This window comes from Acipenser ruthenus, chromosome 21 (genome assembly GCF_902713425.1).
Source record: "Acipenser ruthenus chromosome 21, fAciRut3.2 maternal haplotype, whole genome shotgun sequence".
Taxonomy (NCBI): Eukaryota; Metazoa; Chordata; class Actinopteri; order Acipenseriformes; family Acipenseridae; genus Acipenser; species Acipenser ruthenus.
This window is the reverse complement of record NC_081209.1, coordinates 9098704-9121462: the sequence shown is the minus strand read 5'-3', so window position 1 is coordinate 9121462 and position 22759 is coordinate 9098704. Positions and strand designations below refer to the sequence as shown.

General features: G+C 37.5%; 1 long non-coding RNA gene across 2 annotated transcripts; it reads right to left on the bottom strand.

The window, feature by feature from the left end:
* Nucleotides 1–8138: 8138 nt before the first annotated feature.
* Nucleotides 8139–22626, bottom strand: LOC117963098 (uncharacterized). Of its 2 annotated transcripts, XR_004660622.2 has the most exons (4): nt 22153–22626; nt 19823–19879; nt 18379–18480; nt 8139–15660 (listed from the first exon to the last, which is right to left on the bottom strand). It is a non-coding gene; the product is annotated as an uncharacterized LOC117963098 (long non-coding RNA). The 2 variants fall into 2 exon arrangements; XR_009308008.1 differs by having other exon boundaries at nt 18379–19879; nt 22153–22619.
* Nucleotides 22627–22759: the final 133 nt, after the last annotated feature.

Genomic DNA, 22759 nt, shown 5'->3' with positions numbered 1-22759 from the left:
GCATTAAACTCTTCATTGCTGTTTCTTATTCCTCTATATTCAGGACATGTTGACATGTGTCATGGTCATCAACTTCATCAAACTCATTTTGAATTTACAGCCATGGCGGGAGCTGACAGACTTGTTGAACTATCAATACATATTTCGAGCCAGCCAACTTGGGATGAAATTTCTTGACAATTGTACACTCTAATTATATTTAGACAGACGATAACATGTTATTTTTTAATTTCAGACAGTGGATTTAGTGCCAATGAAAGGTAAGGAACAATAGCCCTAGCTACAATCCCAATCAATCATCGGTTTGATTAGTTTGCTACAGATGGGGGTCTTGTTAAAATTTACAAATAGACCTTACACTAAAGAGTCATCTGCAAGTTTGTACAGTAGTTGTTTTTGATTGACGGTTGGCAATTAAAGATACACATTTTAATGTTCAACTCGAAAGACTTCCAACATGCAAGATATCTTTGTAGCACCCGACTGTTCACTGTAACATAAAGAAGGGAGATGCAAGTGATTGAACTGGTTTCCTAGGCAACCAGACGGAGGAGTTTAAGATAACGGTTTTGAAGGCCAGACTGTTACTTAATGACTAATGATTTTCTTTCCAAAGCAAGCTTGTAAACCCCCACAAAGGCGGTCAGCTGGCTATATCAGCTGAGTTTTCTATCTTTTGTATCCCATTTGCTACTGACAGGAGCTTAATTTGTCAGTCATTTTGACTGCCAGTTCCAACAAAATTGATTATTTTCGCCAGCAGCTGACTTTTCGGCCTTATCTGAAATGAAGTGATGATTACCATTACATATAGATACCCAGTGAGCAAATGGCTTCAATAAGAAAATGTCCTTGAAGTACAAAAGCACGCTTTTTGTTTTGCATTACAAATGGCCTCAATGTAAAGTGGTGGGTATATAGCATAGCCATGAATATTATATTGCCTTTTCAGTGTGAAAATGACCATTTGGATACCGTTAAACTAAAATAAAAAGTGTGTTTCATGGGACCCATTACTCTGCCCTTGCTTCAAACTAATAACTATTCTGAAACCAGTAAAAAAAAAAAAATGCATTACCATGTTGTCATCTCAATTGATACAGCAGTCCAAAATACAGTTGCGTTTGCAGAATTAAAATGACAATATATTTAGAGAGCAGATACCTCGGAGGGAGTTCCAACGTTTCTTGTCCCCAGGATCTGGCGCGACTTCACAGAATCACGTGCCTTGCAAGCCAGCATACATGCTATAGCTACTGTATAAAGCTAAGAACATGAACATTTAATTATCTGTTTCAACCACAGGGGTCAGTCTTCTGTCCCATAGGGTGCCACTTCAATGAATTGGCTTCTCAGCCCATTGAATTGAATGGAAAGGCGAGGGCTGGATGTGAACTGCTAACCCCATGGTTCAAAGACAAGTGTCTTACCATTCAACTAAAGAGCAAGCTCTGTAATCGAGAGGTAAGTACAGGTCTTATGCTGATGTCAGTATTATCAACTACTGAGTTAATAAGAGGAGATCCATTGCAGTAGCATTCTACTAATGGCACCGAAATCAATATATTGCTGCCAAGGTGCTACCACAGCACAGAACTGTTGAATTGTCGTTGTACTGCCACTGCTGCTTTGATATTTAAGGTCACTAAAGGACACTTGGTTGTAACATTTCTTTGGAAAACTAACAAGGACAAGACAAAATGTATTAACAAGCCTCTTAATTCCCTTGATTTTACCTTGAGTTCCTGAAGTCAGACCCTGAAGTCATATGCGGAGAGCTTCTTTTCCTACAAGTGCCTCATTTATATCTACTAGGTTCTTAAACTTAAAAGCAATGTCACATTGACTTAAATTAATGGTGAAAGTTGCCTCCTTTTGTGTTCTGGGCCAAAGGGAATATAAAAGGATGCAGAACAGAATTTTAAAATCCTTTGATGATCGACCTGCAAGCCACTTATTTCTTTTAAGATGAATATTTAACTTTGAAGAGGTGTAAATAAGAGGCTCCCGAGTGGCGCATCCAGTAAAAGCACTCGCTAGAGTGCGGGATGCGCTCTATAGCCTGGACATCGCCGGTTCGAGTCCAGGCTATTCCACAGCCGACCGTGGACGGAAGCTCCGAGGGGGCGGTGCTCAATTGGCCAAGCGTCGTCCGGGGGGAGGGAGGGTTAGGTCGGCCAGGGTGTCCTCGGCTCACCGCGCACCAGCGACCCCTGTAGTTGTCCTCCGACGCTGTAGCTCTGAGGCGGCTACACGGCGAGTCTGCAGAGTGTAAAGAAGCGGGCGGCTGGCGGCTGACGGCACACGCTTCGGAGGACAGCGTGTGTTCATCTTCGCCCCTCCCAAGTCAGCGCAGGGGTGGTAGCGGTGAGCTGAGCCTAAAAATAATTAGGCATTTCAAATTGTGTTCTAAAACAGAAAATGCGGCAAGGTGCGGCAGCTAGACCTTTTAAGACTTATCATCCTGTATTTGCTAACCCAAAAGGCAAACCCAAATCCTGTGTGTAAACCTGATCAAAGCAAAACCTAAAGTTTCAGTTTCTCTGAAATCCTATGTACAGTATTTGTGCATACTTTCTATTGAAATACGAGAATCTCTTTGCTATGCTTGTATCCTTGAAGCTGGCTTGCCACAGGGATAGACAGCTTTTACATATTACAGATCATAGACTGCTGAGGATATTACGGCCAATTCCAGCAGACACTTCCTCTGCTGTATTCCACAACACATCACAAAGAGACCCTACTCTCAACATCACAGCACCACATTGAAGACACTGGCAAAGACTTCAGTCGAAACATACATGTCATTGCACTTCAGTTTCTTTTAGTATGTCTGGTTTGTGGAAGCAAAATTGTGATGGAAAAATGTCAAAGTGAACCAAAAAAGTTCACTTGTTTACCAAGTGTTTTTTTTTTTTTTAGTTTGTTTCCAAAATAACTGGAAAATCAATACTGGAGCAACAGAACTCCAAACCCTGACTACAGTCTATTATATTTCTTCAGCACATTGCTTCCCCTGTCTTCTCAGTCAGTCTGTAAAGCCACAGTCCTGCTGCTGTGTTACAAGCTCCAGGCACATGGCTGATTAAAGTCAGCCTGCTCCAATTAGCACAGTGTACGCTCTCATTTAGATAATGATTAAACAGTAAAGACAGGAATATAGAATGTAAAGGTCACTGCTTTGAGAGTAATGGGGTGATTCAGTGCAGTCCTCTGGCAGGATTGGACTATTTTCATCCTTTGTTTTTTAACAAATTCATTTAAGAAATATCTACTGTACTGTATCCTGGTAGCATCACCAAGATGATGTTCACATTTACCTTGGGGCCTACAGGTACGTGTTGCCAATTATTAGTTTGCCAAATAGGTTCCACTGTGAAAGTGTGCCACAAGGACATGCATAGGGGCAGATGTGTCACGTGCTAGTACACTCTGAACCGCTCGAGAGGCAACAAGGAAAATCCAAACAGCTGGGCTCTTAAGTTCAGCTTTTATCTCTCTCCACAGAGACTTGTAGATTCCATGCCACTCACCCCGATCCCCACATTTTTTTTTTTTTTTTTTAAATTACGGCTGTACCCACACACCAGCACAGTCGGGCTTCTACCCTCTTCAGCAGCCGCCCCGAGCAGACTGACTGCTCTCCTTTTAAACCCTGCACCTGGCTCTAATTTTCAATAATAGCCAGGCGCAGGTAATGATTAAACAATAAAACAATTAAACAAAACAATTAACACCAATTAAACAATTACACAAAACAAAACCAAAATGTGCCTTCCGCACATGTTTTCCTATAGGGAGGAATTAACCCCCTCCCTGCTGTCTCAATATATATATATATATATATATATATATATATATATATATATATATATATATATATATATATATATATATATATATATATATATATATATATATATATATATACATATATATACATATATATACATACACACACACACACACACACAAATGACTAGTTAGCAGCACAGTAATCATTCATATAGTATACCTGATAGTGCATATATAAACAAGAATGACTAGTTAGCAGCACAGTAATCAATTAGGCTCCCAAGGCCAGGACAGTCCTAAATGCTCACTCACGCTCCTCCATGAAACCCAGAGTCTCGAAGATCATCCAGGGTCGAAACGGACCCACTTCCCGCCAGCCGCTGGTCCCCCAAGACTCATAGGCACCCGGTAAAACTGAGGGGCTGGTACACCGCTCATTGAATTTGTCCCCTTGTACAATCATCTCAAAGTACCCCACAAAACCCTCGGCCCAGGTACCTGTGGAAACAATTGCCCAAGAGGACAAAGAATGGGATTTTAATATGCGGCCCTGAACATGCAGTCCCGCCACATAAGCATCCATAACTATTTAATACAATGTTTTCAAAAGACCCCAAACAAAACAGTTCTCCCGTTCCCAAAAAGTACTTATTTCCAATATCCATAGCCCTCCTGTAAGGTGCTTAATGTAATCAGATAGATTACACTTCCCCACAAACCACTTGTTTAAGTGTAGCAGGCATAGCACTGTTTTTAGCACAGCAAAAACATATGTAACTGCAATAAGCGTATAAATGAAACACTAGTACTTCCACAAATTGTTTGAAACATGAAAAACTTCCAAAGAAACAAGTACTTCCCATACCTCGTGAATTTTGCCGCTTCTCCATTCACAGGTCCTTCGTTTCATCTCCTGTCTGCTCTTGGCCAGGTTCAAAACCTTCTCTGCAGTTCCTGGATCACCGCAACAGTTCCAAGGTCACCCTGTGGCTTCCTGTGGCTTCCTGTGGCTTCCTGTGGCTTCCTGTGGCTTCCTGTGGCTTTCTTGGTTTCTCTGCCAAGGTGTACTGAAGTAGCAGTTTATATAGGGTAGGTAAGGCTGTTAATAGCTGGATGAATTTCAGCTGTGGATGGTCTCTCAGTTAGGGGCCAATTTATCTATTTAAGTCCCTGTGCTGTAATACAAACAAAACAAAAACCGCCACTCCAAACAGTGTGCTGCTTCTCCCTCATAAACCAAAAGGGGTAAAAACAATAAACACAAAATCAATGTTGTAAGTTATTGTCTTGCGTTTACTATCGGTTTGGAGCCGAATTGGGTGATACTGCCCCTTATAGCAGTCAATCAATCCGACTCGCAAGGCAGCAACATGGCAATATCCCTATAATGTAGATAGGGTTATCGCCTCAGCAACATTCTATTGTTATTTATTTGTTTCTTGGCACACTGCAGCACTGTCATTTAGTATTTGTTGTATTGGGGGCCGCTTGTGTTGAATAAAGTAAGGCCAATACTTTATATTCTGTGTTTTAATAATTGTGTTGTAACTAGATTAATTGCTCTTTTGAGCAACACCTGACTCTGAGTCCCTGGGCTTTCATTTATTTGTAGGGGCTTTAGTGGGGAACATTGGGGTGAAGGAATTATATTAAGTTAAGGGAGGTGCTAACCCTCCAGTTAAGTTAGCTGGCAATGCGACTGTCTGGGTTATGGGCTGCAGGAGAACATCCAGCTTCTCCCATAGACGTTGGTCTCAACCTCCACCCAGGTGAGGCAGGGACTGCACAGCGTATGTCGTCTGGTTGTTGAGGCGACAGTATCCTGTTGGTAGTTATTTGCACTAATAAGGAAAATAGCGCGTGATGTAAACTTTCATTGGTGTGAATGGGAGGTTTTAGCATTGCTCCTTCGTATTTGGAGGCTCCTTCTGTGACATGTTCTTCAACTCCCGCACATCAATGAAATCCTTGGTGGTTGCTTGGTTACAGTAAATGTGTACGCTTTTCTAATCTACAGAATAAACAAAATGAAATGAATTTGCATATATAATACTAGTGGTATACATAGGATAGATGATTGCAGGCCATTAGGTATACAATATTTATCTAATTAGTTTCATAATCAGTGGTATAACCTTACTCCATGCTTCACATGTCACTTATTAGATAAATGTCATTTCTGTTTCAGTCCTGACATCTTTAAATCAGCCCAGTGGCCTCAAAAGACATCTCCAAGTACAGTTGGTACACCAGAGTGTAACCACTAACATGTCCCTCTGTAACACTTCATGTAAGAAATACCTTCTTTTTTTCAGGTTGTATTTCTTACATCAGAAATTGCAGGGGGACAGGTTAATGGTTACAATATCAATACCCAGGCAGGATGTAGGAGGCTGAAGGGGACACATTGCCCAAGCACAGAGCAGGACGTGCAGAACCCCTTTATAAAAAGCTAATGGAAATCTGTGCATATGTTTGTCTATGCAAACCAGTACTTGATCTGTGTCTTCATGTATGTATCTGTGTACTTGTGTCTGTGTCTGGTTACATATGGGTGATGAATATATTGTTGTTTAACTATTTTGCAATAAATCTAATTTATGAACTCAGTGAAACCCATCTTTATTGGTGTTGCAGTCATATTAGTTATATGAATAATGAAGGCTTTTACAGAAATGTGTTAATAAATAATGACACCATAACGGAGCAAAACGGCATCTTGCAATTTGGAAAAAAATGTATGCAAACACTGTCAGGTCACTATTTTCATAATCTTCACTTGAACTGAACCTGTGGTTAATAAACTGTTATTTATGATTCTGTCATCTTATATTTATGCAGCCAGGGCTTATGCGGTTTAGCATTTTCTTCTGATTTTCAGAAAATACATGTTTTGCTGAAAACTAATGCATTTTAAGCAAGCAATGTCTCCACTAGACTTAACTTGTCAGATTCCATAACCACAGTAATGTATGACACACAACTCTGTTTCAGTAAACATGTCGTTAGATTTAATGATGCAGACAATGTCATTCATCCGTAACTTTAAACACGCAATCGGAAATTCTGAAGTGAAAATATGAGAAATAAACATTTTGGTCAATGCTTTCATCCGTGATTAACAATATAAAATGTAATGCCATTCATCAAAACGCCTCTCTGTGTGACTTTCTAATAGCACAAGCAATACATGGCCCGCATGAGGGGTTAAATTGGAAAGGAACACACACATAACTGCCTGTCAAAATGAGTAACAGTTCTAATCTTTAGTACGCCAGTTTCCATTGATTAATATAATTGAGTTTAAAAGGAGATAATTGAATCGCAGTTGGCACATTGCAGCTGTTTTTTATGTTGACAGGTTAGGAAAAAAGGCACAGTGAAAACTCAATTTCTTCCACTCCGTTGCTTCTCCATTAAGTAACATTGAACATTCCTTCGTATATGACCTCAGCCACAGAAGTCAGGTAGAGTGTAGGTTGACAGTGTGATTGCCTCATTTATCTAGATAGTTCTATCATCCATCAGGTATTTGGACAGTACTGAGGCACTTTAGACCACATTTTCAAAGAGTTTACTCTTTAAGGAGAGAAATGCTTATTGACTTTACTATAACTGAATGACTAAATGTTTTTTTTAAAGGTTTCTCAAGTACTCTCAATTAATTTCTCCATTTTGTATATTTAACGATTTCATTTTCATCTTTCAAATACGAGGTAATTGAAGACTGGAGTAAATGCTTTGAAGTTTTCAAGTTTGGTCTTAAAGTATCCAAGTGATTCAGTATTAACATGACTAAGTATCCCACACTCCATGCCCTCACCACTCTGAAGGAATATCTCCCTCCCTCCGTCCCAAGTCTATCTCCACTTCATTTCCAACCGTTTCCGCTGGTCCTGGTTTCTGTGTTGTGCTTAAAGTATTGGTTAGGATGTATTTTGTATTTGATGATTTGAGTTTGATGAAACTGTTATTGGCTTCTCTAGAATGTACCCTCATGCATATCAAACTTGATTTAATACATAAAACAGACTTTGAAAATACCTTCTTGATTTCGCTCATGAGTTAAAGGGTTAGTACTGTAGCTTCAAATGCCATTGCCACTTCTTTTTTAAAACACCTTTATTATTTGCAATCATTCGGTGGTTCTATTGTTCCCATATTGAGACATCCTTTTCTCTAAATCGGCCTTGACCTGGTGTTGAGCGTAACTGGAGAATCCTAAATTCTCCCTCATTCGATTAAAATCATGTGACAGTGTGACTATATATATTGATAGGGGCTGTGGGTTTTCTGCTGACAGATGAGGAGAGACATGGAGGTGATATTGACAACTCCACTAGGGCACACAGGATTTATTTCAAGTAAACACAAGAAAAATAAAAAAACACATGTGACGCTTCCAGCAATCGTAGCGCATGGAGGACATAGAAAACAAAAAGGCAAAAGAAAACACAGAGCAAAACAAAACTACACTTGTGGGACTTAAAATCCCTTAACTAATTCCGTTTTCTTTGAATAATTAAAACTCTGACCCCGGTGATCGGCGGTTTTGGCTTCCTCTTCACAAAGCACATAGTGATCGGAGGATTTGGGCTTTTAAGATTTGTTGTTCAGGTAACGTGGACAGTCTGGGTCCTGTGGCTTTTCAGTAGCCATGAGGTGTGTTAGCTGGACACTTATCGTGAGACGCTCCGCCGGGACACGCCCACATGCTGGTTAGGAATCTGCAGCTAGCCAATCACTAGCTGCTATTCCCCGCAACCAAACAGTAGGTAGCAGACGGATTGTCTGATAAAAACAACATTTGGGAAAATCCAGCATTTAGGAGCCTTTTCAGAAGCAGTACTTGTGGTTAAAAGGGGGAATTAGTTAGTAAACAAGCAGAAACAGCAATAAAGAATTATATAAAACACTCATTCCAACCTTTTTAATATGTACATGAACTGCACATTACAATTATTAAAAACAGAAACTATAAACATACACATTGCATTGTTCTGTAGGTTATATTTTCCTGACATATTTTTATGTCGGAACATTTCAGTACAGGATTAAAACCAGTTGTAAGACCAATACATGTGAAATACTGGCTTAAATTGAATAGGACATTATGCAGCATTCATAACAAAGGCCAAAATGACATTACAGTAATCATAACGTTTTTGCCAACTACAGTGCTACATCATTCTATTTAAGAGACCTCAATAATAACAGTAAAGGTGTTAATGGTGACAGGTCTCATACACAGGCTGAATTCTCAATTACAGTACATTGTAGTTTGTAATAAATATTAAGACATGTTATAAATATTCATATGCATGTTATGTGGGTTTTCAAAGTGATCCCAAAGGGTTACGCACATAGTTATACGATGCATGTCACCTTTATGAAGGTCATATTATTGCTACATAGTTTCCTATTTAAAAAAAAAAATGATACTTTGTAAAATGCCTTTCATATTAAAAGTTAATTGAATTTGACCACATTTTTTATTTGGAAGATTTTGATTGAATAGTGCGATAAAGCAGCGTGAATTATTTGATTGAAGTCAGATATGCAAACATTGCGGCTGATGCCTTCGTCTGCTTCTTTCCTGTTTACTACATGCTGATAATAACTATTGCCTTTACTAACATTTGACAAAGAAATACAGTGTCCCATGGACTAGCCTTTGGGAAGATGGAGAACTGGGTCATACTAGTTCCTGTGATGGTTTAAAATGAACTATACAATCGTATTATTTGTTGCCGTCCTTGTAATTTGGAGGTGTATGGATAGGTCTTTCACATTACAGACTGGAGCACCTTGGACTGAAACCAGTTATAAACATAAAGTATAAAGAAAAGAGTTGCCCCTTATCACCCAGTGAGTGCAGTCGTATCTATTCAGCCTGGCATATGGTAAGACATTGAACTGTTGTTCAGTGAGGAAACTGGGAGCGTCTTGAAATGAACTACTGGGCAAAGCATTGCTTTTGCTGACCAAAGGATTAGCCGTATTCATACCCATAAAGACAGCATTAAGTTAGTAAAAAATCCTTATGTATTAGTTGGATTAATATTGCAGTGAAGATGCATTTTTATTCTGTCAGTCCCGTGTCCCCTTATTTACTTTAACTACTGCAGGTTAGATCAAAGCAGGTATGTGTTATAACAGCACATACTGTAAGCGTGTGAAATTTCATATCAGGCAGGTTCAAAGCAGCTTGTTATGTTAGTAATATTCAATATGCATTACAACCAGACATATATATTAATTGATTAGTAGTCAAGTTAGTTCCAGAATTCCCTGGAAAATCAATGCCCATTGGGGTGAACATGAGTCAAGGATTTATTAGCAGCAGCTTCAGTATTGTATCATTTTCATTAAACAAAGCACTGTTATTTTAATACATGGATAGTGTTAATACACACATTAAGAAGGGGGAGTGTTTAAAAGGTGGTGATTTTAGAACTGTCATGCTGGCAAACTACATATAATTCACAAAATGTCAACTCTTTATTTGGTGGTTTATAGGTACTGATTTTTAGACTTTCTTGCTTGGAAAGCATACGATTCTTATAACTAGGTTTGGTTTAATGGCAGGGGACAGAACACATACATATGTAGGTTGCTATAGCAAAGCATCCCCCAAAAGCTATTAAGAGATCTAGAGAAAACTATTCTCAAGCATACATTGGTTCATATTAAATATCATTTTTGAATGTCTATTTCTGGTACATTTAATAAGGTTTTAATGACATAAGCTGAAAGCCCTCTTTGCTAAAGTTATATTTTTCTGGTTTAGTAATATAATTGTTTTAGAGTCTGGAGTTCATAGTTAGAACAGAAACAGACATATTAGAAAACTAAAACGAATGCTTGTTAGACCTACACATTCCTGATATATTTTCTTATCTCTGTATTCCCTGTGTGTTCTGTGTGATTCTCTTTGGTTTCTTCTTAGATCATTATTGACAATGCTTCTGAAAAGACTCCAAGACTAAAGGTGGCGATCCAGTTCACAGGTGAAGCGTTGTGCACTGCCTGTGCAGGACTTAAGTGCTTCCCCACAAAAAGCCTACAGGAGTCTTTTCAGAAGCAGTTTTTGCTGTTAGTTAGTTAGCATGGAAAATAACGATCTAAGCTGAAACAACAATGTAGAATCAAACAGAACTGCTGTAATAGGATTTTAAACATGTAAGACATTAACTATTAGGAAATGTTGATGTAAGGCATCCATTTTATAACGTGTAAGATGAAAAGCACACAGATAGGGTCCTCTGAAACGGCTGCATTCTCCTAGAACTAAAGTTGACAGCATGCATTTAGCTTTTCATCTTTATAGATTGAGCAGCACTCACAGGCCATTTTAAATGTGCCTCTGCACAATGGGGGTTCCAGTCGCTCAGTCTTTAAGCTGTCTGTTTTCTAACAGCTAGCTTTTCAACTCAGAAATCCTGGATTTTTTTTTTCTCTCTTTTGGGAATTCATCAGCTGCAGACGACTGCATTAGAACACTACGCGATGGCAGTAGGGACATTATATTTCCAGTTTGAGGTCAAATTTCCTAACTGTAGTAAATGCCTTTTCATACAAGGCCAGTCAAGGGGCCAACAAAATGTGGACTTACTACTGAAGATACATAGAATGTATTGCCAGAAATTCAAATCCCATTTGTGGAATAGCCAATATATTGAACTGGTTAGCACTTTATTAAATAGTTGAACGATCTTGAGCTTATTTATTTTATTTTATTTTAATTTAATTTAATTTAATTTAATTTAATTTAATTTAATTTAATTTAATTTAATGCAAACTTTCGAACAGCTTTTTTTTTAGTTTGGTAGTTTGCAGAATGATTGGTCTAATTAGACAGCTCATTTCCCAAAGGGTTTATAGATTTGGGACTGCAGATGGTGGCCTTAATACTGAATACAAGGGACCTTCATATTGAAGGTGACTCAAGGTTTTACTTTATATATAAAATGTCAGAGACGTCATATCCAGCCCTAGTTCCATACAGTATTTGTTTAAATAAAATTGTACACAATGAGAAATCTTGGTATACTATAATACATTTCTGAAGAGCAGTACCAGGTATTATTTCCTTACATATATAAATATACAAATAACCTCCCACAGATCTATGATCTTATAAAAGGTTTAAGACAGTTAGGTATAAGGGAACAATTGTCAAGTGTGCGTATGTACTGCATGACTTTGTTAATAAAGCCTGCAATTCCATTGGGTTATATATAATGTACATTAAAGATTGCTATTTTAAAGACATGCAACAATGTAGTCACCCTTCTCACAGTCAATATCCTCCTCTGTTTTGAGCTCTTCCTAGTTTTTAACATCTTCCTACATCTGAACGTTCAAAAGCTAGCCCACCCGTACCATCCAGATAGAAACAGATGCACAGTGTTAGTCACACGTCAGTCATACAAAAACATGCTTCAATTCCCTTGGTTAGTACCAGCACCACCACCACACATTCATGCCAGTCAGTGTTTCTGTAGCAGAAGTGTTAGCAAGAAAAAACACTCGTAGCATATTTTAAAAAGTTCACAGAAAATAATTTAATTGATAGTAATTGGAAACGTTAGTAATTTTGCAGTTAGTACAGTTAGTATAAGTTTCTACTGTAATGTGTTAGTACTGTTTTATTATTTTGTTAGTAAGAGTGGTTAGTATATTTGCAACATTTAGTAACAGTGTTAGTACAATATACATCAGAAGCATACACTATTATTGTAAGACAAGGAATAGAGCTCTAATGTTAGTTACTAATGCATACAGCGGTTAGTAAAAGCATCAAACCATTTAGCAGCAGTAACATTAGCAGTTGATTCTCCCAGCGAAGTTAGTATTTGTAACAGCATCTGTTAGTACCAGCATTAGTTTTCTATGTTAGTTTGAAATCACCAAATGCACACTGTTCTCAAAGTGGGATACAAATACAAGCAGCAGACCAAGCACTATCATTCAGAACTAACAGCTGGGTTCAGCAGGACAGGGGATCTTTCCATTAGTCTTGTGACCACTTTCCCAAATCCTGCATTGCTTCATGATCAATTTGATCCTTAATTGAGTGGTACTGATACAAGTAATGCTGTCAGAAAGTGACACTGTTAACGGGGAGTCAAACATGTCCCGTTATATAGTATATGAACTATTGGATTCCATTGGTAGAATGGTATCACATTATTCACTTCCAGTAGCATTCCTGTGTGTTACAGTATTGAGAGCCATGTGCAACATGTGTTACAGATCCTTTGTTATGACATTGCTGGTAATCTTACACTCTGTTTTTTTCACAGTATTATAATAGTATAATTTGTGTTTTTATTTGAAGACTTAAGACAGCTGTGTTTTTATTATAGGTCCAAGTTCAGAGGCTGTTACAGCAATTGTGTGTTTAAAAGTGTCAATTTTAATAGATATTTGAAATTGCTTTTGTCACTTTCTGACTGATACATTGTATACAGTTTTCTAATAAGAATAATAAGCTCGGAAATTCGTAATTTTTTTTTTTATTTTATTTTTTTATTTGGAACTATCCTGGTGTGTTTTTATATAATTTCAATCAAGTTTATATGACGCATTTCCAAAATCTAAAAATAAAATTTTGAAGAGCAAAGAATCTTAAAATATATTTTATACAGCATTTGAATATTATTATATGTTTATTAAAAATGTAGATATTACCTAGCATGTGTGTGTGTGTGTGTATGTATATATATATATATATATATATATATATATATATATATATATATATATATATATATATATATACATTTCTTCAGCAGGTTTGAGAAGTGGTTACACTCCCATAAAAGGTGAAAAAATATATATCCAATATATTACAAATCAAGTAATACTGTATAAAAAAAGGTTAGTACAATGTTAGGTTTTGTTAGTTTATTAGGTTGGGAACAGACACTATACCCAACACACACATTCTGTACAGTAGTAAACTATAAATAGATGTATATGACTACATATATAGCTACACAGACAAACAGTAAATCGGTACGACAGACATGGACAGACAGGCAGACAGACAGACATGGTTAGTTATAATAACTGAGTAGGCTGGATTTAAAAGTTCGTACAGGAAAATAAAAACGTACTTACTTTATAGATTTTCTGTTAATTGCAGTTAGTAGTTGTTAGTAACCAGGTTATTCACAAATGTTAGTTATTGCACCCCATCCTGTCGGAGGAGTGGAGCTCTTCATGCATGATCAAGACCAAGGCTTAAAAGAAAAAGCAGAACTGGGTTAAAATTGAAAAGAGAAGGACAGGAAAGAAGTGACCATTTTATTAGTAGGAACGGGTGCATTGTACGTGCTGGGATAAATAGTCGAATATTCCTGTTGCCTTTGGTGAAAATATTGGCAAAAATTGGGTTTTAATCTGTATACCATGACGTCTGAAATCTCCAAAAGACATTCTACTGAGCGGAGTTAGATCATTCGATAGGCTACCATGTTTTAATATTTCAATATGTTGCATTGTACAATTAATGAAAGAATATTCGGATATCCATCAAAATCTTAACACAGTTATAAGTCAAATAGCCTTATTTGAGGCTGAAAGTTAGTACAGTTAAGATACCAAGAAGACACACAAAAAGGTTAGATGTGTTAGTTTGCATTGTTAGTATTAGCATTAGTAGCAGCAGTTAGTAGTTAGTCTTACTTAATTCATTTCAATTACCGTGTAGCATTTAATATGAAACATGCAAAGATTGTAAAAATAAGTTTAAAAAAACTGTGCAGTGAATTTAAATAAAAGTGCAAGCAACAAACAAATTCCTGTTTAAATAAAATAATAAGGTTTCCCAATACCTCCTTTCAAAGTCCTGTTCAACTGTTTCCATAGCAAATGGCATGCTAACATAGAGCACCCTGTTGAGTCCCTAATGTATAAAATGTAAGGCCTTTTGAAATATTTAAGACGCTTGATGGTTGCCAATGTACCCTTTATAGAAAATATTGTGTTGATCCTCTGCTTGTTTCATTGTGCTTTGAAATGTAAATTTAATATAGGTTTTGTGGGGCAAAGAACCTGCATTTCATCTCCTATTTAAGCATGCCCTCCATGGATAAGACATACATTTTTTGTAAGCCTGTTTCTTCTACACACAAAAAAAAAATCATTTTCCTATTGAGTTTCTTGAATCTACAGTACATTTAAAAACAGATTTACTGTGATCATTACCAGAACAAGAAAGCCTTACAGCGCTGGCACTTTCACAGACTGCCTATTTGGTTCTCCAGTGAAACATAATTTATTGATTTTGTCTTGATATAATATAGCTGTCCTCATAGTCAAGACATGGAGAACAAAAGCTGCTATATGATTCAGTAGTTTAAAGAACCAAGTGTGATAATACTGTTGCTTTAGCTGACGCAGACTTTCAGCGCACATCGTTAGTATTTGGGAAAACATCATTACAGGATTCAGGCTATCATTCATATTTTCCACAGCTATTAAACAGCAGCAGCAGGGTGATGGTAAAGTGATAAAGGGCAGACATCTTTCATCCGCTTGTCAGCGTGCTTTTTAATTAACTTCGTAACGCACAATGATCCAGCATGTCTGACAACTACATCCGTCAAGGTCCATTTGTCACGTGAAGTTTTTTGTGTTCATATAATGAATTTTAACTTATCATTTGAATTTGGTTGGAGGTTTATGAGACCAAAATTCTTGCTGGTCCTTCTCCCCGCCAACCAGTGTCGACCCAGAGCCAGTGCGCACCACGGCAGGCTCCTTCTTTAGGCCACAGGGGAATGACAGCTCCCTCCATTGGTGTGTAACTGGACACTGTGGCTTTTCACTTCCGCTAGGCGTCGCTCACTCCTGGGAGCAAAACAGTAAAACCACAAGACTTGTAAGCAAGAGAAACAGCTCTCAGTCAGCATTTTTCTTTCTGTTGTAATCGTATCTGGGTTGGTTTCAAAGGGCAGTGTTAACTCTTGGGCCAGTAAAATCTTGTGCTGTTGGCAAAATAAAATGACTGTACAGCAGTCCAAGATATTTCAGGTGCTAAATGATCTCCCAATGGCAGTATCAGCACTGCAGTGGAAGTGTAATATATCTGTACTGAGGGGGAAAGGAAGAACATTCTGTTGCAATGGGATGAGGCTGCCATTTGCTGAATAGTACCACAGGGCTGTAATAAGAAATATTTTGGTTTGCCGTAACCCACCCTACACCTCATTTTTACATTTTGTTCTCATTTTATTAACCTGCACAGATAGTTTCTCTCACTACAGTTTTCAATAACCCTAAAGAGAAAATATTATACTCATATATACAAACTGCTGAAGAAAGTTACTTCATGTCATCATTTCATTTTGTTGATTTCCCTTGCCACTATGTTGTATTGTTTGCAGCCATTCTGAGTGGTTTGGGGTTATTTTTCTCCAATATTGAGTTATCAATTTTCTCTAAATCTGCCTTTAACTGTACTTGAGCTTGTCTGGAGAATCCTAAGTGCCAGGACTGAACAGCCTTCCCCATTCCATTCAAATCAAGTGACCTTTCAACTCTGCCAGCCCCATCTACTCTACATTTTATATAGGCAAAGAGTATGTGGGGCTGGCTAGTCACATTGTCACGTGATATGAATGAAATGAGAAAGGCTGTTCATTCCCAATCTGCATTTTGACTGTACTTGTTTCTGCCAAAGATTGCCCTCTCCATCTTTTCAAGCCCATGAAGAGTCTTGAATGGGATACTCCAACTCTGAATCAATGGAGCAGTATTGGGGAGCTCGGAATGCCATATACTGTATAGCTCAAGAGCTATCGGCTGGACAAAGACTGTGAAGAGTGAAGCCCGTAGGCAAATCCGGGACGTGAAAAGTCCTCTAGGGATTGCAGACAGATGGGCGATATTGAAAATAAATTCCTGATAGTGTTGAGCGCTGCAGATTATCCTCTATTGCATCTACACTGAAGCAATCCGATAATGCACATTTTCTAGGCCGATTTGACACAAGTCAAGATATATTGAACTTAATCAGCCATGAAAGAGGATTATATTTATCTGATTTTCTGACAGGCTTAACTTAAGCTAGAGGTTACTAAAGCATAGCTGAGTATGGGGTATGAGTGATAAAAAAAAAAACTTCCAATTTCTTCCTACATGTAAAATTGATTGAATACTTTTCTGACTCATGTACTAAATGCTAAATGCTGTTATACAGTATTTTAAATACAGCTAAAGACCCTTCGGGAAAAAAACACAAGACATAGAAGATGAGAACAATGACTTTGTAGGCTGTATGTGGGGGTTAAGCTTGTATACCACTGTCTAGAATCACTTGGCTGGGCTCCACCATGTGAATCGACTGATTTAAGTATTCAAACGTTTCAGCCTGTGCCACCTTCAGTGCACTGATTAAGGCACGAACATTTGGCTTCTTGACTTCACTTCTTATTGACTTATCTACTTGACTTGGTTTTACCTTACGGTTCTGAGCGTTTTGAAGATTAATTTAGTGATTTATATATGTAAAAATGACATTATGTTTAATGTGAGTAACTGTCTGTTACTGTAGTACTGATACAGGTTACCGTCATCTATTTTACATGGTCACAGTATTTAGCATTCTTAGTGGAGAGATGCAACTTAGTAGCATTTCCACCCGTGCCCCCATATTTACCCAGAAGACTGGGCAAATAATTATTTGCACCCGCTTTTGTTTATAAAAAGACGTAATGAACATAGATAAATTCCCATAATGTTGTACATTGTTGTGCAATATTGGTTAGTAAAAAAAGGGCTAATAAACTAAGTACACGGACAATAGAGAATGAGATGCCTTCAGTTACTGGCTTCAGACACTCCATGTATGAGGATGTTAGATAACCCTGCACAATGCAGGCAGTGGAAAACATCATCTGAAACCGACAGTCCATCCTTACACTTGAATCTGAGATCTGTTGCTCCATTTTTGAAGATGAACTTGTTTATGCTTTTTTATCATACAGCAGGTTTAGCAAAACTGTTTGTGCATTCAAGCTTGGGCAAGGTGGAATTTCTATAATGAGGACAAGCTAGGAATGACCACTACGGGTGTCCATGTGCATCGAATCCTATGTAAGCACACATGTACAATTATGCTCATTCTAAGATCATTTTCCTGACTTTACATCCATTTTTTAATGCAAGTGCCAGCTTTCAGTATGTTGTTTAGCATTGTGAGAGGTAAGTGTATCACATTAAAAAATGGATGCAAAGTAACGACAATGATCTTAAAATGAGCAGAATTGCAAAAGTGGGCCTACATACCACAGGATTCGATATATAGGGCAAAAATAAGAAAGTGGTAATAGACAAGTTCATTTCTGAAAATTAATTCTATTGTAGTTCCACTGAAAGTGAACAACTTCCATAGTAAATATTTCATTTTTGGTCCTCTCTTGTAGGTAAAATCCCCATCTTGTTTGAGTCCACACTTATCACCCATGTCATGAAATGAAATTAAATCTACATATGAACCACAATTTTTCCAATTAGTGTTAAAAATAATATTTCCCCCTGAGGGTAATAGAGTATTGCTTAGCTCACCTCAGTGCAGCTCGACAGTGACAAATTCAGTAAAGTTCACTCTCAGATGCAGGAAGAAGAATAGCCTTGGTGTGTTCCTGCACTGGGTGATCCATTACAAAGCTGGAGAGGCACAAAGTAAAACAGAGCAGCAGAAAGTGGAACAAAATCTCTCCTGATTTATTTATCTAATGAGTGCCGAGACACATTTCAATGGTACACTACCTTCAGGAGTTAAAGGACAAAAGCCTGTATTTATCCAGGGTCAAATTTATCCAGAGGCCTAAAACTCATGAGATATTTCAATACTGTTTTTGATAAACTAAACAGAGCTCCTTAAACTTTTTTATGCTGTTGTTAAGAAATGTAAAAAATACTCCTTTTTCAGTTTCTATGAAAAAGATGAAGTGATATTCATGAAATTGTCAAACACTGTTTTTGGATTCTTTAAATGGTGACTCAACAACGGTGACAACTGTTTTCTTTTTTTTTTTTTTGTTTCAAAAATAGAAAATGTTAAATAGAAAATGTTAAGAACTTTAAAAGTCAATTTCAAAAATCTAGTCGCCACTGTAAACATAATACCTGCGTAATAAAAATGAATTATGAGTAAAGCAGTGTTTTTTTTTTTTCTTTTGTACTGGGGCAGTTTGTTATTAATCTACCGGTATCCTTTACAGGTAGGATTACCAGAAGTCCCCGGAAAACTGGGCTTGCCCCAGTTGTCAGGCTAAACTTTTGTGTCCTGATCAGAAACAGTAAAATCCGGTTTTGCTATTGTATTTATTTTGGTCAGATGACAATAGAAAGTAAACAATGAATTGTTTATTGTATGTTTGTAATAAGTGTTCGGTGGCTCCCTCTAATCACGTTGCTACTGCGTGAGAACTTGATTAGAGGGAGCCACCGAATACTTAGAAACATACAATAAATAAATTGTGTTATTGTATAGTTATTTTAATGGCTTCAGAGTTGCTATGGCGTCAATCAATTGAAGAAAATAAAAACATCCCAGTTTTTCCCTCTGAAAATCTAGTAACCCTATTTCCAGGTAGCACAGTATGACAATACACAGCAGGGCTGGACTCAAGGGCAGTAACGTTAGTATGAGTCATTGATAGATATGGGTTTGATCACTGCACAGTAATAGATACAGTTAGGGGTCAAGTATTCCGATTTTATTTTCTTTGCATATTTTATTTTACTCCCTTTTGTTTCTCCCAATTTAGAATGTCCAATTATGTGCTCATTGTATATAACAATTTAAAAAATAGAAAAGAGAGATATACAAAATGGTTGTTTTAACAGCTAGTTTCTGTGGCAAAGTGTTACATGGTGTGGGTTTCTTGTACTGGAGATATTTTAAAGGCATAGCACAGTACAGAAAATAATAAGCAAGGCTCTTTAAGTAGGCTCAGTAAATGCTTCCCAATCAGGATATTTTGAGCTTTCAATGAATGCTTACCTTACCAAAGAAAACAATGTGATTCAGATATGGATCATACCATTTGGGTGGGATTCCCTGATAAGAAAAAAAAAAAAACATATTTTATTGATACTGTTTAAATAAAATATGTCTTCATGTATGTTGCCTATATTTTGTATTATATGACCACTAGTAAGCAGTGTGAATTTCAGTTCGGTTTTGCTTCTCAGTTTCACCGTTCATTGAAGACCTGATTTGAAAAAATACGTTGTGTGGAAGAATTTGTTACTCTTGTTTTAACTAAATGTTTTAACTAGCTATAAATCAACCAACTGTAGCTCTGGTAAACGCTGCATTGCCAGGCAGCAGCTTCAAATTCCATTTTGATGTGTTTTTACTCTCCCCTTATCCACTGTATGATGTTATCATTCTGAATGGTTATCTCAATTACTAAAATAGTGTGTTTTATTTTTTGAAAAGTCTGTGTTAGGTGCTTTGACTGTGAGTTCAGTTGTAGCTGCACAAGCACCATCTCTTATACTGCAGTGTATGATCTGAAGTGACAGATCACTATCAATCAATCAATCTTTATTTTATATAGCGCGTTTCATAGTGGACCACCATCCCAAAGCGCTGATCAGCTCCTACGTCTCTTAAGACACTGGCTTATCTACCGTAGTCTATGTTACATGTATCTACAACAAGAACTGAAGAGCAGCTCCTGAGTGCTGGTGAGAGCACCGGAACAGAGGTGAAAAAATACAAAACTCAGTATTTGTGTAACTGCAATGAGATTCACTCTGCTTGACTGCACACCTCATAAGAAGGGTACAGTGCAAAACAAAGAAAAAATGAAGTCTGAGGCTGCTTTTTAAGATTCCTGAAAATCTGTACTCTTGATTCTTTGAAAATGATCACTTTCTCCAAAAGGTGAGCATGAATAAAGTGTTTGATGTGTTATCATCTATCTAATACAGTCCATGAATGCAATTAGAGTGATGTCAAATCTAATAGCTTTACCTTGTCAGTTAAATAAGTGTGTTAACATCCCCAATACTGTATTTTAATATGATCAGATTCGTACATACAATCTGCACATACAATTCCCCCCTTAAGGGAGGGAACAAGAATTTCGGGTTAGTATCCTAAAATTAATGGAGATTACCAAATATATTGTGATATAAAGGTATGAAACAATATATCAATATAATGAGGAAAATATTACAAAATATATTGATAAATACATATATTAAAAAACAGCCATGATCTGTATATTCACAATAATGTTGCAATACAACAAAACACTGTGATACACCTAATATTGCTTTATCTATAAATATAAATGTAAAGCTATAAAATATTGGTAACTGAAATTAAATTAAAAAACACAAAATAATAATACATTGTGCACCAACATAAGAGTAGATTCCTTGATTCCTTCTTAGATTCACGCTAGCAGCACAGAGGAATGCTACCTGGATTTATTTTTGCAGCATTGGGAGCGCTTGCATTATTAATCTGCCAAACCGTGCAGCAGTATCTGCGGGTTTCTGCAAGCACGGCTTTAAAACAAATCCCTGTGCGCTGCGCCTCTTCTTGCAGCGCATCGCTGTAGTGTGAAATCCTTCGGGTCCGTTTCACTCTAATGAACATTTGCCCTGGCATATGCTGCTGCAATTTGCATTGAAGCTCAATCTCATCAGATCCTGAACAATACCAGTGTTCCACAAAACAACCCTATCTCCTAAAACACACCGATCTCCACTATACCCCACTACCCGCTGTGCTTCCTATTAGAAGAGAAGGACTCTGCTCTATTTTCTCCCTTGCAGTAATCTTTAAACTAAAATAGCACCTCTCATTAATACAGGAATTCAATATTTAACCGAAATCCAAGCCAATCCTTCTTTTTTATATAGCAAGACCTCAGTCATAAGCAAAAGGGTTTATTGAAATAATTGCTGTCTATATATATACAGCTCCTTCTGAAAATAATGTAACATGTATTTAGAAATACAAATAATGAATGATTATCAGAACTGACAAATACTAAACTAGGGATCTAGGGTATTTCAGCTGGTAAAAAAAAAAGCCCACAAAAAATATAACCCACATTTAACATTTAAAACCCTTTCAGAGCCACAGTTAGCATAGATATTTGTGTTAATTTCTACCAACACTAGGACGCCCACTCACTAACAGCCAACTCCCTTAGATCTGATTTTCAAACACATTCAAAGATCAAAATTCTAGATCTCTCACTCAATCTTTCAAAGACTGAAAATGGTACTCCAGCACAATACCCTGTACCTTTTGAAGAAACGAGCACATACAAAACATACTGCTAATAAACAATGGCAGAACAGTACCTGTATTCCATTGCTGTGGCCATGTGGATGGTCGACACGCCAAGCCCTGCTCCTCGGATGCTGCAGTAGACTGTTAGCTGATGCGTGGCTGGCTCTGACACTTATCCACAGAGAGATCAGAAAGATATCTGGACGACATCCAAGCTCCTCCCACTCTCTCTCCCTAATCCCACTCTTTATCCGCACCCCTTTCTGAAATGAAAAAATAATCACCCTCTTCTCACTCCCCCTAAAGAACAATAAATGACTGAGCCTGAAGCAGTCAGTGAACAGTATAGAGTATGCGTGCACCACCTGCCTGTCCTACATCATGACAGGAAATGCATGTATTTAAAGGACTGCCCTCTGAATTTTAATAATATTATATCTTGCTAGTTTTCTGTGATATGCGGTGTTCTTCACCAGCGTTTCTTAATGTTTCTGCACTCGGATACTTGTTTAATCAAGTCACCATTATATATTATCTTTGGGGCTGTCTCTAAGCAAGCCTGAGCCAAGGTAGCAATGCTAGTAAAAAAAATGACCACTACGGGTGTGCACCGGAAATTTCTTCCCCCCATGAAACAATGAGTGGAAAATCTTTAACAAACTTAGGAGGGGGAGTTGG